General features: G+C 42.7%; 1 protein-coding gene across 1 annotated transcript in view; it reads left to right on the forward strand.

Moving 5' to 3' along the window:
• The first annotated feature begins 4175 nt into the window (after positions 1-4175).
• Positions 4176-18728, forward strand: part of LOC136377638 (delta-sarcoglycan) — a 427945-nt gene continuing 413392 nt past the window's right edge. The window contains exon 1 of the mRNA XM_066344714.1: positions 4176-4196. The gene's annotated coding sequence lies outside the window, so the exon portion shown is untranslated. The remainder of the gene's footprint in view (positions 4197-18728) is intronic.

The raw sequence follows: 18728 nt of genomic DNA on the forward strand, positions 1-18728 counted from the left end.
TACGGGTTAATCTGATTCTAAAGCTTGTTCTCTAAATAGCTGAGCTCTACTCAGTCTTTGTGGAAGTCAAAAAATAAACAAAAACTTCCAAAATGAAGTCAATGTATAGTATTAGTGATGGATATGAAGAAGTCTTAAGAGATTTTGCTTCCTAATTGCTACATTAGGAAAAGTGGGTTTGTAGGTTTTTTGAGAAGCTGACTGAATTAAATGTAATTGATCCCATTCCAGTGTTCAGCCGGAAACACAAAAACGGTGTATGCAGCCCTGAAATGTGAAATATATATCCCATTGCTTTTTTAGGTTATCAGTTGACTATTTGAACCAAATAAATTGGTATTTGAGCTTACTCCCTCATGAAACATTTTCAGACAAATATTTTTTTTCTTTCTCCCCTTCATTAAAATGAAGCATGTTTATTACTAATTATCATAGTGTATTATTATGCACTTCTCAAAGTGTAGGTGACCTCCCTATATTTACTTCAACATTTTTTCTTTGCTTCACAAATCACCAAATGCACAGGCATGATGGTATCAGAAGTACTCATAATAAGAGGAGAAGCGATCCAAGAAATTAGGTCTTGACAATGGAGAAATCCTGGACTGTCCAAGGATAATTGCTTACAAATTACTCTTGAAAGCAAACCCGCAGTATTTATCTGATAAATAAGGAGTTGTCACTGTTACATACAGTTATCAAGAAATAAAATGGACCAAGATCTGCAAAATTTTCACCTGGGAAAATTATACTTGAAAGAATTATTAGAATCAAAAGAAAACTCAGAGATAATGTTTGCCAATATCCAAACGTTTTATAAAACCCTCCATGAAGTTTACACAGAAAAGGCTTGATCCTGGTGAAAATGCGTTTAACAGCAAAAAGAAAGAAAAGGGGAAGGGAAGGGAAGGGAAGGGAAGGAAAGGAAAGGAAAGGGAAGGGAAGGGAAGGGAAGGGAAGGGAAGGGAAGGGAAGGGAAGGGAAGGGAAGGGAAGGGAAGGGAAGGGAAGGGAAGGGAAGGGAGAAAATGGGAAAAATAATAACTTAACAATACTGGATAGAATATGGGTCGTCAAGCTAAATTGGCTTAGTGTGGTTCACTCTAACACACTTTCTTAGTAGAATATTCATTTCTGGTGATAATCATACCATAATGCTAGTAATGTTTTCATAAACATGGAGTCAAAACATCTTCAGAATCCAATGGCAGGTTCCAAGAAGTGGGGTCAGAAGTGTCCTGGACTTGTGCAGAACATTCTAGTAAGTAATGTAAGCTATAAAATGTGGTTGTCATGAAACACTGCCTACCATATCTCTTTGACATTTTAAAATGTTATTGAAAATATTCTATCCCATGCCCAGCTCTACTTCTTTCTGGGCAACCTTTAGCGAGTTAGTCATGGACTCTCTCAGGCTCCATTTCCTCCTAACTAAGATTGGAATGCCACATCTCACTGACTACCGTATTTTCCACTCCATGAGATGCACCTGACCATAAGACACACCTGGGATTTTAAGAGGGAAAATAAGAAAAAAAATATTCTGAACCAAATGGTGTGTTAAAATATTTAATGAAATACCATATTTTTTGCTCCATAAGATGCACGGGCATTTTCCCCTCCACTTTTTTGGGGGGAAAAGGTGTGTCTTATGGAGTGAAAAATACGGTAATTGTGCAGAGTGAATTTGGTAACAGGTAACTTGACACTTGATTAGTCACTTAAGAAATGATCATTTCCTGAATAATGGTAACTTTATCCCGTTCCACTGAGGTCGTTCTGCTACTGGGGTTGGGGGTTCCCACTGTTCTTCCCACTTCATGCCTTTTCCTAAAATCCCTTCATTGCTTCGTTTTCTCCCTTGTCCCAGGTTTCAGAATTGTTTCTCTGCTCTGAAGCTTCCATTCTTATCCTAACTATCTCAAGAAAAGTATAAAGTTATTGCCAGCAAAAGGCAAACCAAGATGTTCAATGCGCTAGCCAATGGATTGTCCTCTGTGTTTACTATTGTACTTCTGATCCGCCCTATTTCTCGGTCTCCCAACAGGTTGTCAGAGGCCAGCCTGAGGCAGAGCTCTGGCTCCCTTTCCCTGGCCCAGAGAGGGGCACCCTGCACAGTGATGCTGGGTATTCCCGAGCCTCTTTTCCCTCCATCTTCTCCTTTAGCCCCACTAAAACCAGCTCCAGAGACAGTACGCAATAGGAACCTCTGAGAGAATAGAATTACATTGATAAAGCCTTAGGTCTCCTGATAGGGTTGAGAAACCCTAATGGCATGTGATAAAACTGAGATCTGCGAAATTGAACCAAAGCAAATGTGAGAGTTCAGTTTAGCATTACATCATTTAGGCTGTCTTGTTTTTGTTGGTTTTTATTTATGACTTATTGAAATGTACAATAATATAAAAAGAAAGCCAAGGCAATAGTGCTTAATATTAAAGGCAATCAAAGTCAGACTTTATAAAATGAGTTTGTTTACTTCTAACTTGTATTTTTTTTAAAGTGTAGTTGGTATACAGTCTTTTATTAGTTATATTTGTTTCAGGTGTACAGTGCAGTGATTTGACATGTTTATACCTTACAGTGTGATCACCCCACTAATTCTAGTAGTCATCGATCACTGTATAAACTTAGCACAGCGTTATTGACTCTATTGCCCTTCCCATTTTTATCCATCTCCCCCCACCCTCCCTTTTGGTAACCATCCCTTTGGTCTCTGTTCCTATGAGCCTATTTTTGTTTTGTTTCTTTGTTTAGATTTCACATATAAGTAAAAACATATGGTATTTGTCTTTCTGTCTGACATATTTCACTGAGCATAATACCCTCTAGATCCATCCATGTCGTTACAAGTGGCAAGCTTGCATTCTTTTTACTGCTGCACAATATTCCACAGTGGTATGTGTATACCAACTTTTAATTTTAGAGTTGAACCCCCAAAACAGAGGGACCTTTCCATAGCTACTTAGTTATCTGTGGAGGCCGGAATGGAATTCAGACGTAGGAAGTGCGTGCTGCATGTGGTATTGAGAAGACTTCATACCCTGCTGCCAGAAAAGCTGGGCTTGAATCTCCAATGCTCTACTTACTAGCTGTGTAATACAAACAAGGTCTCTAAGCCTCAGTCTCCCAGTCTGCACGACTGGGACCGTAACGGTACCTACTGGATAGGACTGGAGGAAGGCCTAAGTCATTTTATGCAGCGAGAGGACTTGATCAAGTGCACAGTACTCCAGAAACGTTAGCTCTTGTTAGTTTGGTCCATGGTCAGGTAGAAGGTGGGACAGACCATGCCCACACTCTTCTCTGTATACAGGCTTTACCTAAAAAATAAACACTGAATTTCTTTTTAATATCAACCAGACTCAGGCCATGTTCAAATAAGACAAATATGTCACCTTCGTCACTGGCATTGATAAAATGGATTAAGCTAAAATAGGAATTTCTAATAGAGGCGGCTTTTTGGAATGGAGACCATCCCAGCTCTTGTCAAGTTACTCCACAAAGGTAAATAACTGTCCTTACTGTCCTCCCTGGGAGGAGTCAAGGTAAGAGTAGGTGTCTTTGAGAAAGGGCCAGTTCCAGCACGTTCTTGGCGAGCATCAGGGTAGGGAGGTTGAGACAGAGTGTGGCCTGCCCTGGAAAGCTCCGCCCTTGGGGCTGGGGTTCCATGGTCTTTCCAGGGTGGGGGAGGGGTTGGCACTCTGCCATCCTGTCTGGAGGGATCTCTGAGCTTATGGGGACAGGGGTTGGCCTAGCCCTTGGCTCTGTTCTTACTGATGCTAGGCAAACCCATAATCTCTTGGGGGCAGCAGTTTCTAATGCTGGGATCTGGGGTTAGGCCTGCGGGAGGGGGGTGGGGGGGTGGGGTTGTTAAGCTTTTTAAAATTATATATAAACGTGTGTATTTGTTTTTTTACTTGCATAGTATATAGCTTTCAAAATGGATGAAGTAATCCTGGATCCCCAAATACTAAAAACAACTAGTTGGTGTGCCTTTGAGCTTAAGGATAAAAGAGAGGTGTGAATGACTTGCCTCTCACCAAGGAGAACAGTCCTGGGAAGCGATTTCCGTAAACAGACTGTGATCCAAGGGGCGTGTCCCAGAGAGCATGATGGATTCCTGCTCCCCCCTTTGCCCACAGTCTGAAGTTAGCTTGCTGAGTGCTGCAGTGGCCCGGGCACACTGTGCAGCAGGTGCAGTGGGGATGCTTATGCATTGCAGTATTTTCCAGAGAGCTGAGGCCCAGCAAGACCACCATCACTGTGGTCACTGAATATAACAAGTGGCAGCTTTTGACTTAAAGCTTATGTCTAAAGGAGGAAGGATGGAATCCAATGTACATGTTTTGCTTTCCTTTCTGAGCAGAAGCAAAATTCCACTTGTCTTTGAACTGTCCATTCCAGTGAGAGTCCCATGGAGCTCCAGAGATAAATTCCCCATTAGCATGAGGTCCACAAGAAAAGCACTTGCGAAGAAACAAGGCTTCTTGCTTTCTGCTAAAGATTCTTTCTATTTATTGGTCATGGGGCGCTTGCTTGCTTCCTTGTTAGTTTTTAGTGCTCAGGAGTCGGGAGTGGCTCTGATGACAGTTGCCTTTCAGGACAAGGGGAGACAGGCTGAAGCCCAAGGCTGGTTTTTGTAAAGTTCCGTTTTTGTTTGAAACACAGCCCGCACTCCTTTGTTGATGTATGGTCTCTGACTGCTTTTGAGTGCTTGGTGGCAACCTTGAGTAGTTGCAAAGAGACGGTCTAGCCTGCAAAGCCAAAATACTTGATATAGGGCCCTTAATAGCAAAAAATAAAAATAAAAAAGCTTGCTGGCCTCTGCTTTCCAGGGTGTTTCTCTGCCTAGGAGAGGGGGAGAGGAGAAGTTGGGTCAGTGGGGAGGGTCGCAGGTGGTCGTAGGGCAGGAAGGGAGGGAGGACAGCAGGACACATTGAGAACCATTTCCTCCTTTTGACTACATCCCCTCGTCCAGGGTGACACGTCCCAGACTCCCTTCTTTCCTTAGAATTCCCTCCTGGAAAGCAAATACAGAATAATTGACATACTGAAGAAAGGCCGAAATCCCCAGTGGGCTAACTCGAACTCCTTTTTCTTGTAAGTCAGTAGGAAGCGATGCCAAGACAGGCGAAAGGGAGAGATTTGATGGCAGGGGAGTTTCTCTCTCAGCACACTGTCAGCTCTCCACAGCCCGGGACTTGGCTCACTTCGGGTCACCAGGGCAGTCTCACCACCAGCATAACTTTCTCAGTTGCATCGAATGCTGTGATGGGACCTTCCCATGTCACGTCCTGTGCCGCTGGACCCACTTCTCCTCCTCCAACCTGTCGATGGGTCCGATCAGCTGCAACAGCGATTTCAACTGGTGTGTACAGGAATTTTTAAAACATGCCTCTTTTTCCTTAGATTGTTAAAAAAAAAAAAAAAGAAGAAGACAACAGCCAACACAACAATAGCAATCTGGTGTGACTGAATCACAATTATACCTGTTTTTTTTTTCAGTCAGATTGGGAAAGAATTTATTTCTGGGTGTGCTGCTGAATTTCAGTAATTTGTTTATAAGCCATGAGATGAGAATGGTTGAAAGGTGCTGACCTAGAAGAAGAGAATTTTTAGCGCCCCTTCTGCCAAGGGGGATGAGGCATCTTGGGCATTTGCCACGCGGGACACCTGGAAAATCTGGCTTCGGAGTTTTGAAAGATGGGAAAGGAGTCACTGCTGGTGAGAAGGGATATGTCACGTGGGGGTTATCCCAGGATCCCAGAAAAGTGAGAAAAATTGATAAAAAGTAAAAATAGAAAATACCCAAAGGTCTCTGTAGCTAAAATTAATAGCTTGAGAGCTGCTGCATTTATGAGGTTGTCCTGCTCCGGTTGGGAGCAGAGGTAATAGGGAAGACCCAATTCTGTCCCCAGTGCCGATTTGACTTAATTTCAAGGTTACCAACTTGTGGGCCAGTCACGTCCGGCAGCGCAGCCCTCCCGGACCCCTCGCCCCTGGCATCCCCAGGGCGTTGCAGTGGCCTGGGTGTGTAGTGATGCTGGCCCCCCCCAGGGCGTTACAGTGGCCTGGGTGTGTGGTGATGCTGGCCCCTCCCAGGGCGTTACAGTGGCCTGGGTGTGTGGTGATGCTGGGCCCCCTCAGGGCGTTGCAGTGGCCTGGGTGTGTGGTGATGCTGGCCCCCCCAGGGCGTTGCAGTGGCCTGGGTGTGTAGTGATGCTGGCCCCCCCCAGGGCGTTGCAGTGGCCTGGGTGTGTGGTGATGCTGGCCCCCCCCCAGGGCGTTGCAGTGGCCTGGGTGTGTGGTGATGCTGGCCCCCCCCAGGGCGTTGCAGTGGCCTGGGTGTGTGGTGATGCTGGCCCCCCCCAGGGCGTTGCAGTGGCCTGGGTGTGTGGTGATGCTGGGCCCCCCCAGGGCGTTGCAGTGGCCTGGGTGTGTGGTGATGCTGGCCCCCCCCAGGGCGTTGCAGTGGCCTGGGTGTGTGGTGATGCTGGCCCCCCCCCAGGGCGTTACAGTGGCCTGGGTGTGTGGTGGTGATGCTGGGCCCCCCCAGGGCGTTGCAGTGGCCTGGGTGTGTGGTGATGCTGGCCCCCCCCAGGGCGTTACAGTGGCCTGGGTGTGTGGTGGTGATGCTGGGCCCCCCCAGGGCGTTGCAGTGGCCTGGGTGTGTGGTGATGCTGGCCCCCCCAGGGCGTTGCAGTGGCCTGGGTGTGTGGTGATGCTGGGCCCCCCCAGGGCGTTGCAGTGGCCTGGGTGTGTGGTGATGCTGCCCCCCCCCCAGGGCGTTGCAGTGGCCTGGGTGTGTGGTGATGCTGGGCCCCCCCAGGGCGTTGCAGTGGCCTGGGTGTGTGGTGATGCTGGGCCCTCCACTGCGAGAGGGAGTCCAGGAACCAGGGCCCTCCCGGGCCAGGGGGAGGGGATGAGGCACGACATTTCCAGGAATCCCTAAAACCTCAGCCATTCTGATAAATCCTCTTTCAGGGCTATTTTTTAAAGTAAAAATTAATGCAAACATTTATAATAAACCAATGTTTCAAAAATTTGAAGAACTGTAGGCCGCTGCTTGTTTGCTTTATGACCTTGTGTTATAGTGAAGTGAAAACAGTCCGTTGACCATCCTCCATCTGGGTGGCTGTCTCCCCCCACCCCCCGCATGCATGTATCGGCAGAAGGTTGCAGCCAGGTTGGTAAACACGGGACTTCATATGCAGTCATGTGTTTTTGTTTTGTTTTGTTTTGTTTTTTGATTGTAGGGTTTTCATTAACGTTTTGCGCTTGGTTCATAGTAAGTTCTTATAGGAATGTCCATTTTCATTTGCCTCTGACTGCAGTGTGGCTCGGAGCACTGTGTGATGCTCTTGTGACAAGCTAGCCGTGCTCTTCGTTGGACAAATACAAACATTAGGTTAAAGAAATTCGACCCCTCTTTTCTTCTGTCTTCAGTGGGGGTTTTAGTGGGAGAGTAAAGGGAGCAGGAAGCATGGTGGCTGACCGCCCAGAATGGCTGTCACACGCTTCAGCTCCGCCATCCTCCTGCTTCTCCAACAGACACGCGACAGGAGTCTTGGGTGGCCAAGAAATTTCTCCCGTTTTAGACATGTTCCTCCTGTTTTGTTGTGGCCCTGGGACCCCATAGTCTATAAGGTGTTGAAAACTCAAAAGCTGGTTTTGCAAAAGAGAGAAGCAAGTTTGGCAAGGACTGTGTGTAAGGGTCACGTATGACTGCCTCTCAGGTTCAACAGCATGGAACACGGGACCCAGTGTTTTTGGTCTTGCTAATGCTTGAGGTAAAAGAGATGTCCTGATGGTAGAATGGTGACACTAAAACAAACCAACAAATAAGCCAAATAAAAACATATGTATGGGCAGAGTTAACATCTTGTCTTAACCCCTTGCTCCCCCAGCTCGGCCTTCCGTGATTCAGCACGGATGAGGACAGGGGGAAGCACTCCATGGGGGTGGGAAGGTATCAGAGGATCACCTACAGCAGTAGGTTCTTCACTGGGGGACACTCAGGTCCCAGGATATGCACAAGGAACCTGTCAGTACAACAGAAGATGCCAGGATTTTTCTTTGATTCTTCTCATCCCTTTAAAATGTCTAGTGGACATTCTATATTGTTGCAGAGCACATGTGTGTAGTGAATACATATTCATGTAGCAGAGAGGCATGCTTAAACATCTTTATTAGAATGACGCACATAAAACACGTGCAGAGAGCACGAGAAAGTAAGTGAAGTCAGGTCTTCGCAGTACCTACTTGTCCACTGTCCTACTGTACTCCTTGAACAGGATGATGCTTTAAAGCGTGTCTGTCCCCTTTTCTTCATTATCAGAGGCTCCATTTTCTTCTCCTAGGTTCACTATGTGTCAAATTCCAGGGGGGAAAGGAGACGAGGACTGGGAGGGACAAAATACTCTGTCCTAACTGGCATGCTTTGAATGACTTTTCAGGAATAAAAATATGTTCATAAGAATCATCCCTACCCCATTGTGTTGGCCCCTTCTGTGCATATGTCATCATTGAGGTGCCATACTGGTTTAGTAGATGGCTTGAAAATGTAGCAATACTCAATAGAACCTTCAGAATGGGAATCTCCTTGTCAGAACCTCAGATAAAACCACATAACTGTAATTTATTTAACACTGCATAAATTCAATTCTTAAAATGACCTTGAGTAAGTTTGAGATATCACACCTATTCTTTAAGATGGTGGCACTGACCCTGATTTATTGATGTCATCCTAGTAAAATTAATGAAAAAAAAATAAAAATAAAAGAAATTCCCCCGACCCTAAAAAAAAAAAAAAGATGGTGGCACTGAGCCTCAGAGCCCAGAGTCTTTGACTTACAGCAAATGGTCTTACCCCGATTGATCAGGACCTACTCTCAAAACCATTTCATTCTGCAGTCTTCTATATCCCAACAGCTCAGAGCACCAGGCATATTCTCTCTCTCTCTCTCTCTCTCTCTCTCTCTCTGCAAGTTAGCATGGAGTCTCTTTGTTTATAGGGAGGCTCAACACCCTCTGGATTTGTCTGTCTTATTCATCTTGGTGTCATTATTTAGGTAGCGAACAGCTTGCTCAGATGCGGGTCAAAATTATGAAAGAATACTATGACAATATTTATTTGCTTGTATAAAAGGCTTTGAATTTCCAACCTCCACCCCCATTTTCAACTTTGCATCAGGGTCAGGAAGCTTCTGCTTAGAAGAACACGGTAGCGTGGCACTCGGCCTCAGTTGTCCCCTCTTCCTAGCACGTCCTTCAATGCCACATGGGTGGGGAAGGTAAACACTAGATTTCCCAGATCCTCATGCACCACAAAATCCCTATAGCAGTTCTAAAATTGTCTGCATTTAAAATTTACGGCATTTTGTTAATGGAGACAAACATCTGTCATGTGCCTATTATGTGCCCCAGACTGTTTTGAGCACAAGGGCTCTACCTCATGGGTTTATATTTCGGTATTGGAAAGGGATGGTAAGTCCACTTAAAATGTATAATAGATATGTAGAAATAATAATAAAAAATCAGGTAGCCCATTGATGTGTGAAATTGATAATAGCGATATAGCAGCCCTCCACAAGACTGACATTCCTGTATGATATGTATTCATATGATTTGCAGACTTTTGTTATTCATCCACAAAGCAAGGAACCTCCTTGTGGAAGCCTCTGTTCTCCCGTGTGCAAATATAAATATATTGTTGTGGAAGAACTTTGTAAATTTCAAAATAACGGGTTATATTTTCTTTAAGAAATAAACACCTAAAAGTTGTTTGGCCTCATGAAATGTAAGACCCTGCCAGGCTGAGAGAACTCTCTAAGTCTAAGATTTAATATCTTGAAGGATTTCAGGCCCGAGGGTGAGGGGAGGGAGAACGAGATGAGTCACAGTGCTGGACTGGCCAGGTAACCTTACCTGACCGTCTACCCCAGGAGACCCTCCCCGCCTGCCCCTTCCTCCCTGGCTCTTCCTCACCCCCTCTTCCCGCAGTTATTAATGGCAAGCTGGCTGCAGCACAAGCAATGTTATTGTTACCTCTGTTGGCCCTTGTCATATATTATTCCAAGCCTGAGGTTTTGCCAACTGTGAGCAGCTAACAGGTATAAAAATAGCCCACTTGTTGTAATGAAGGACATAAAAATGCAGAGAGGGCTGTGGGCTCTCTGAGCTGGCCTGTTTACCTTTCCAGGATCTGCTGTGGAGTGTTGATTGACCTCAGCATAATAAAACTTTGGTGAGTAACAGAAGGACAGAGGAGAATAGTTGGGTGACGGATAGTAGATCCATTTCACCCTTTGAAGAAGCTCTTTTGTATCCCCTGCCTCTACCTTAAGAGCAGGCTGGATATATTTTTTCCTTTGGGATAATTAGGTGGTTTTAACCTCAGCAAAGGATGTCTAATTTTTTAAATTTTTTTTTTAATTTTTAGATTTTATTTATTCATTTTTTAGAGAGACAGGAGAGAGAGAGAAAGAAAGAGGAGAGGGGGAAGAGCAGGAAGCATCAACTCCCATATGTGCCTTGACTAAGGAAGCCCAGGGTTTCAAACCAGCGACCTCAGCATCCCAGGTCGATGCTTTATCCACTGCGCCACCACAGGTCAGGCGGGATGTTTAGATTTATAGGCAAGCTCACTTTTTCTGTTATGCATAAGAGATGTAAGGGTGATCAAGAGGCAATCACTCATATCCCTAGTTATGAGTTATCACTCATGCTGTGGCGGGACTTACTGTCAGATCTGTGGGCTGGACGTTATACATATGATTGTTTAAGTACATAGTAAATGAAGCATTGGACTGAGACGGGGTCCCCAAACTACGGCCCGTGGGCGCATGCAGCCCCAAGGCCATTTATCCGGTCCCCACTGCACTTCCGGAAGGGGCACCTCTTTTATTGGTGGTCAGTGAGAGGAGCAACGTCGCTCACCTACAGTACTACTTCCAGTGATGCGGGATGCATGCGTCACAGCTCCGGAAGCGCGTCATATCACTTGTTACAGCTAGTAGTGACAAATATGAAACCAGACATTGACTATCTCATTAGCCAAAAGCAGGCCCATAGTTCTCATTGAAATACTGGTCAGTTTGTTGATTTAAATTTACTTGTTCTTTATTTTAAATATTGTATTTGTTCCCGTTTTTTTTTTTTTTTTTTTTTTTTTTACTTTAAAATAAGATATGTGCAGTGTGCATAGGGATTTGTTCATAGTGTTTTTTTTATAGTTTGGTCCTCCAAAGGTCTGAGGGACAGTGAACTGGCCCCTGTGTAAAAAGTTTGGGGACCCCTGGACTGAGATATGTGTTATGCAGGAAAATAATAGGTTGGTATAAGAAAGTTGACAAAAGGGGGAAAGCATCTGATTAGACCATCAGAGAAGGTGATGCCAGAGCTGAAACTAAAGATGAGGATCCAGTCACATGAGGAGTGGACACAAAGACAGGTAAGAGCCATGGGCTCATTCTTTAGGTATTGGGACATTATTGAGAAGTTTTAGGCATACGCAGACTAACAGGATTGGAATGACAGTGTTTCAACGTTTACCTGGCTGCTCTTGCTTGCATTGATTGGAATGGGACGGGGATAGACACGAGGAAGTTACTTGGGAAGCTGTAACCTCATGATATATGGCCAAGGTGTGATCTGGTTGGGTGTTAAAGGACACAGAAACAAAGAGGGTGAAAGTACTTTTTTGTCAGATAAAATCAAGGAGACCTGGTGATGGATTGGGGGTTTGGAGTGAATAAGAGGGAGACCTTGTGGGATGTGAACCTGGAAGCACGTATTTTTGTGAAATCATTCTTGATGCATTCATTTTGTAGTGGTTTCACAAACACTGTACAAACCTAGCCTCTTGGCAATTATAGGTTGCATTTTATTTTTGTGTGTGACAGAGACAGAGAGACAGATAGGGACAGACAGAAAGGAAAAGAGATGAGAAGCATCAATTCTTCAGTGCGGCACCTTAGATGTTCACTGATTGCTTTCTCTCATATGTGCTGCCTTGACTGGGGGGCTACAGCAGACCAAGTGACCCCTTGCCCAAGCCAATGGCTTTGGGCTCAAGCTGGTGAGCCTTGCTCAAACCACATGAGCCCCTGTCAGGCTGGTGACCTCAGGGTTTCGAACCTGGATCCTCTGCACCCCGGTTCGATGCTCTATCCACTGTGCCACTGCCTGGTCAGGCTATTTTATTATTACTATTATTTTTACTCATGGTTTTTCATGGCAGGAAAATCACAGAGCAGTGTAATATGGTTAACTTTTTGAAAGTTAACAGTGAAATAGACGCAACATTCTACTCCAGTGTTCCCTTCTAGCATCCAGTTACTTGCTTTTGATGTTTTCCTTGCATTTGGACAAACGACTTGCTATGGTAGAGACTGAGTTGCCATTTAAAAGACTACAGAAACTTTCTGTCCTTTGTATAAATGAGACCAGTGGTTTTCAAACCCCAAACAGTGGTGAGTTTTCCCTCGAGGGAGCATTTGGTAGTGTCTGGAGGTATCTAGTGGGTGGAGGCCAGGGATGCTGCTCACTCTATGACACCCAGGACAGCCCCCAAAACAAAGTTCCAACTGGCACTAGTGCCAAGGCTGAGAAAACCAGAACTGGAAGGGTGTTTCCTGACTTGGGGTTCTGCATGTAGCTAGAGTGGATGTATCCTGTATCAGCAATTCTAGTCTGTTATCAGTAGTTAAGAAACATAAAGGGTCCTAAATTCTTTTAAATATTCAGAAACCTGCAACATTGTCCAGAGTTTTCAATTCTGCAGCCTTTACTATAGGGGCAAAAGTAGGTTTATAGTGGTTCCTATGGAAAATAGTACTATAATTAATAAATAATAATATAAGAATAAACTGTGTTTCACATAGTCACAACTGTAAACCTTTTTTTGCCCAACTCTATATAAAAACTACATGTGGGAAATTAAATATAGAGCTGTAGACTCTATTAATGAAAATGTAAATACTTAACTAATAGCTTCTATTTCAAATTTAGATATTGTTAGCAAATCCAATGCTTAGAGCATATATGCAACAGATATTTCTTCCAAGTTCCTCCCAAATTAGATCTCTATACTCTTTTCATACTTGTTAACATGACATCATAAGAAATACTTCCCCAGAATAACTCAATGATTAAATGGACAAAATATATAAATAGACAGTTCATAAAAGAAGAAATGCATAAAACTAACAAACATGAAAAATTTATTCAGGAGCTTCAATAATAGATGCAGAAATCACTCAGTTTTTACATATCAAATTTACCTACATTTTTAAAGGATGTGTCTTTTTTTATTATTATTCATTTTAGAGAAGAGAGACAGAGATAGAGAGAGGGAAGTGGGGGAGGAGCAGGAAGCATCAACTCCCATATGTGCCTTGACCGGGCAAGCTCAGGATTTGAGCCAGTGACCTCAGCGTTCCAGGTCAGTGCTTGAACCATTATGCCACCACAGGTCAGGCTTACCTACATTTCTATAAAACAAAAAAAATATCAGGAGCAGGGAAGGATGCTGTGGGCGGTGCTTGCTCCTCAGAACCACCAGAATTCTTCCCTCTATTGTTCTGAGAACAGGAGTTGTGAAAAGTGTTGGAAAAGTGCAGGTACCCTCAGGTTTTATTCATGAAGAAAGGCTCTCTCATGCTAGTTCAAAATCATCTTATTATTTGGAAAACAGAGACAAAGGTGATGAGAGCAAAGAGGGGACACTTGTATTACTTCCCCTGCAGATGGGAATCTCCAAGAAGCAACAAAGAGGATATGGCTATGCATTCAGGCAAAAATGGTGGCCCCAGATATGACTAAGTCATGATGGGCATCGCGGGAATAATTCGCACAGGAACCCACTCCTCTGTGACGTGGTCGCAGCCTAAGTTATGCACGAACGAGCACTATTGTATAGCGTACACAGTAAGGATTTCTTTCTCTTAAAAAATTCTTCTAGTGCTGGAGCATTCTCAAATGCATCATCTAGTCTTTTCTTCTTCCCAGATATTATGAAACGCCACACTGACTAGTGTATACCAACTTCAGTAGCATGCGCTGTTGTTTCTATTTTAATGAGGATGAGAAAAATCCACATTGGCCAACAACTGGCAACAGCATTGTGCCCTCAGTTTGTGATTCTGAGAACTGCTCATCCAACAGATTGCTTTTCCCACAGCACTGTATTAATAGGCATCCGATGCCATTATCACTGGAAACCCGGAGAGCGTGTTTGATTTGGGAATAAGAACGCATGCATAACAATGCACAATTAGCATTGGAAACTTTGAACGCATTCATTTGGAGGTTCAAGCTGGAAAGGTTCAAGCCAGGCAGTTTCAGGAATTCTTCCTGCGCTGCTGAGATTTCTGAATATTTTATATTTCAGAAAACCTCATAATGGCATTTTTGTTTCCCGGGTTTCCAGTTGACATTTATTCAATCTAATGGGAAGCCAGATTTGGGGAAACGTTCCTTCTCTCTGGGTCCTCAATTACGTAAGGCAGAGAAGAAACAGTTTTAATGCTCCATTGGATATTTACAGTTGGATGATATTTTTCTTGTTTAGGGGCTGAATATGCCCTGGTGTGCTGTTTTAAAAATCAATCACAGGATATATTTACATAGTTAGTACAAGCATAGGCAGTCCACAGAGGGGGCACATTTTGCTGTTGGGAAAAACCAATTAAGAATACAATTCCAACCAGTAGCATTATGGACCCAATCTGCTCCACCTCCCCCCTTTTATTCTTTTTGCAGAGAAATTTTACAGTGACTGTTTCCCTGCTGCACTATTAATTGGAATCAAGCGTCATGATTGCAGCAAACCCATAGAGCGAGGTTGTTTAATTAGTAGGCAGTTCCCACAATTAAAGACATAGGTCTTAGTGAAAACTCAATACAGTGTTACAGAGTGAAATTTTAGCCAGTTCACATTGAACATTCAGCAGAATTTTTTTGAGTACATACAGAAAGAAGTGAGTACATCTGGAAACGAGGTGTTGCTTATAGAAATACAAATGCAGGGAAGAAGGAGGAGCTGACATATTGGTTATTTTGGAGAGTACTACATTTAGAAATATAAGTGGCCCTGGCTGGATTGCTCGGTTGGTTAGAGCATTGTTCTAAAGCACAGGGTTTGCCAGTTCGATCCCCTGTCAGGACACATCCAGGAACAGCTCAACATCCCCCCCCCCCCTCACTGAAATCAATAAATTTAAATAAAAAACCTTTCAAAAGAAATATAAATGTTGAGTCCTAGGTCCAGCACATTGATTTAGGGGATGGGCTTATTTTTTAATTTAGTATTCAATTACAGTTGACGTTCAATGGTATATTAATTTTGGGTGTACCGCATAGTGGTCAGACAGTTCTACAATTTACAAAGTGATCTTCTGATGATTCTAGTACCCACCTAGCACCACACTTAATTATTACCATTATTGACGACATTCCTTACACTGTGTTTTACATCCTGTGACTACTTTGTGACTGGCAATTTGTACTTCACCCCTTACCCTTTTCACCCAGCCCCCCACCCCCTCTCATCTGGCAACCTCAGTTTGTTATCTATGAGTCTGTTTCTGTTCTGTTTGTTTATTTTCTTTACATTTCATAGATAGGTAAAGTCACATGTTATTGGTCTTTCTCTGTCTGATTCATTTCAGATAGCATAATACCCTCTAGGTCCATCTGTGTTGTTGCAAATGGTAAGATGTCATTCTTTCTTATGGCTGAGCAGAAGTCCACTGAATATACATACCACTTCTCCTTTACCTGTTTGTGTATTCATGGCACTTGGGCTGCTTCCATATCTTACCTATTGTAAATATTGCTGCAGTGGACATGGGGTGCATGTACTTTTTTTTTGAATTAGTGTTTTGGATTTTTTTGGATACCGTATTTCCCCATATATAAGACATACCTTTTTCCAAAAAATTTGGGGTCTAAAAACTGGGTGTGTCTTATATAGTGGTTGTAGATTTTTCTACTTAGATTTCCCACTTTTTCATGCTTGTTTTTGCGCTTATTGTTGAAGACAGTGATTCATCATCAGAATAGGTGAGGACAAGCTAATGGATGGGAGTTGTTTTTTTTTAAGTTTCTGGTATGGTTAACTAACTTTGAAGGGCAAAGATATATTTTTTATTTTTTTAAATGTTACTCAGTTTTTTTAGAGAGAGAAGAGAGACAGAGAGAGAAAGGGGGAGGAGCAGAAAGCATCAACTTTCATATGTGCCTTGATTAGGCAAGCCCAGGGTTTCAAACCGGTGACCTCAGCATTTCCAGATCAATGCTCTATCCACTGAGCTACCACAGGTCAGGCCTGGATGGGAGTGTTGACAGTGATGAGGAGTTGTATGAATTTTATGATGAATAAAACTTGAGTTCAATAACTTTATGTAATTTTTTTTTCAAAATTCGGGCCCTGAAATTAAAATGCGTTTTATATATGGAAGTGTCTTATATATGGGGAAGTATGGTATATACCTAGAAATGGAATTGTTGGGTCATAAGGTAGTTCTACTTTTAATTTTTTGAAGGACCTTCAGATTGTTTTCCATAGTGGCTGCACCAATTTGCAATCCCACCAACAACCCCATATCTTCACTCGCATTTGTTCTTTGTTGATTTATGGATAATAGCCATTCTGACAGGTGTGAGGTGATATCTCATTGTGGTTTTAATTTGCATTTCTCTGATGATTACTGACGTTGAGCATCTTTATATTTATTGGGTGTCTGCTCAGGTCCTCTGCCCATTTATTAATTAGATTATTTTTTGGTATTGAGTTATATGAGTTCTTTATGAATTTTGGGTATTAACCCTTTATCGGATGTATCATTGGGTGAATATCTTCTCCTAGAATGATATGTGTGTCTTCTAATTTAAATCTTGAGGTTAGTTCTAGCTTTAGGCATGGCTAGATCCAAAAAAAAAGATCAAATGATGTGATCCACACTTTTGATTTCCCCATCCCATGCTTCATTGCTTCCTTCCACCAGAGATTCTCTCGCTATGGTAACGCTCAGAGATCCTAGCTTGCGTCATCAAAAAACTAGCAATTTCAGCAGATAAAGCTTCTGTTTTCCTGGATTTCTCATGTCAACCCCACATGAGTCTTGTTAGTACAGTTGGTGTCATATCCCCAATATGAGCCAATCTTTAAGGAAGGGAATACACTGGGTGACTGGGCCTGAGTCATGTGACCATTTCTGGCACCAAGGGGAAGAGTCAGCCCCAGTCAAACCAATTAAATTGGAAACATGGTAGTGCTGGGTCCACAAGCAAAAAGAAGGACTCTCCTATAAGAGGATCACAGAATGAGTGTTTGGAAGGCAAAAGCATCCCATACGCTTTGATTTTCCTGTCATGATTTTGCTTTCTGAACAACACAAAATAGAACTGTTACAGTGTTTGTGCCATCTGTATAGGGGAAGGCCTGTTTATGTACTTACAAAACATCATATTCCTCGTAGTCCCTGGGGTATGGTAGGGACTCAGGCTTTTACTGAACGAGCAAATGAAAGAATGCAGGGCTTAGATACATGATTGTGGCTGCCCTGGTTCAACAATATTTCCTATATTGTATGAGGAGAATTTCCTTCATTATACAAGGATTGCTAGTACAAGGAGAATTGTAAACCAGCTGTGTGTATTTAAGTGCCTCAACAGAATGAGCAAAGAAAAGTGACTGAATTAATTGTAATATGGTTGAGTACTATTAGCTACTTAATTGAATAATTACTGGTTTGGGCCAAGGGATGTTTTTATCCTTTTCTGTGATTCTCTATATTTCCTTTATATGCATTCTTTAAACATTTCCTTCTTTTCAAGAGGGAGATAAGTATATTTTGTATCTGTCCACTCTGAGACACTCAGTTGTTTATTAATGATTAGAAATACTTTTAACAAAAGTATATTATTCTACTGGTTACTATCTTAAGTAAGAAAAACATGCTATTTTGGAGGATTTCTATACATGGTATTATTGTCTGAAAATCTTAGCCCATGTACTGTATTTTAGAGATTATTCTGGGTGGTTAAATTAATGTTGCTAGAAAGATTAAAAGGAGCACTTTCCATTATGCCCAGTATGCACAGACTCTGCATTCTTATATTCTTTAAATTATTCCCTGGAGAAATCTGTATATAGCAGGGACATTTTACTAATTAGAAGCGAATTCACGCATGTTGGTCATAGGGAAGGAAGTTAGTGATTGGCCATGAGTTTGTAGCCCATTAAAGAGAAGGTGATGAGTACTGCTCGTGAGAAAAGAGCTACACAAGCATTTTCTTCATAAGTGGTATTTGGAAACTGAAAAACTAAGTCATATGTATTGGCCCAAAATTGAGCTGTACTCAGGTTCAGCATTATGAACAGATCAGTCCCAGCCAGAAGCTTATCTATACTTCTGCTGCCCTCTTCTTTAATATTTGTTGATACTTTCCTATTCTGTCATCCATTCTTCCTAGTGGGTTTTTTTTTCCTCTTCAGCATTTACTGTGAGACAGAAATTGTATCAAGCCTTTTAGTACATTATGTTCCATTGCTGTGATATCAGCTAATCTTATGAAGTTCTTTCCCAGTGTTGATTATTAGTGACAATTGCTCAGTGCATTTTTTCTTAGAAATAACTTATCCATTTTAATACTGGTTTATTGTCCTAACGCAGTGATTCTCAAACTCTAGAGTGCACCAGAATCATGTGGAAGGCTTGT

Source organism: Saccopteryx leptura, chromosome 6, assembly GCF_036850995.1.
Source record: "Saccopteryx leptura isolate mSacLep1 chromosome 6, mSacLep1_pri_phased_curated, whole genome shotgun sequence".
Classification (NCBI taxonomy): Eukaryota; Metazoa; Chordata; class Mammalia; order Chiroptera; family Emballonuridae; genus Saccopteryx; species Saccopteryx leptura.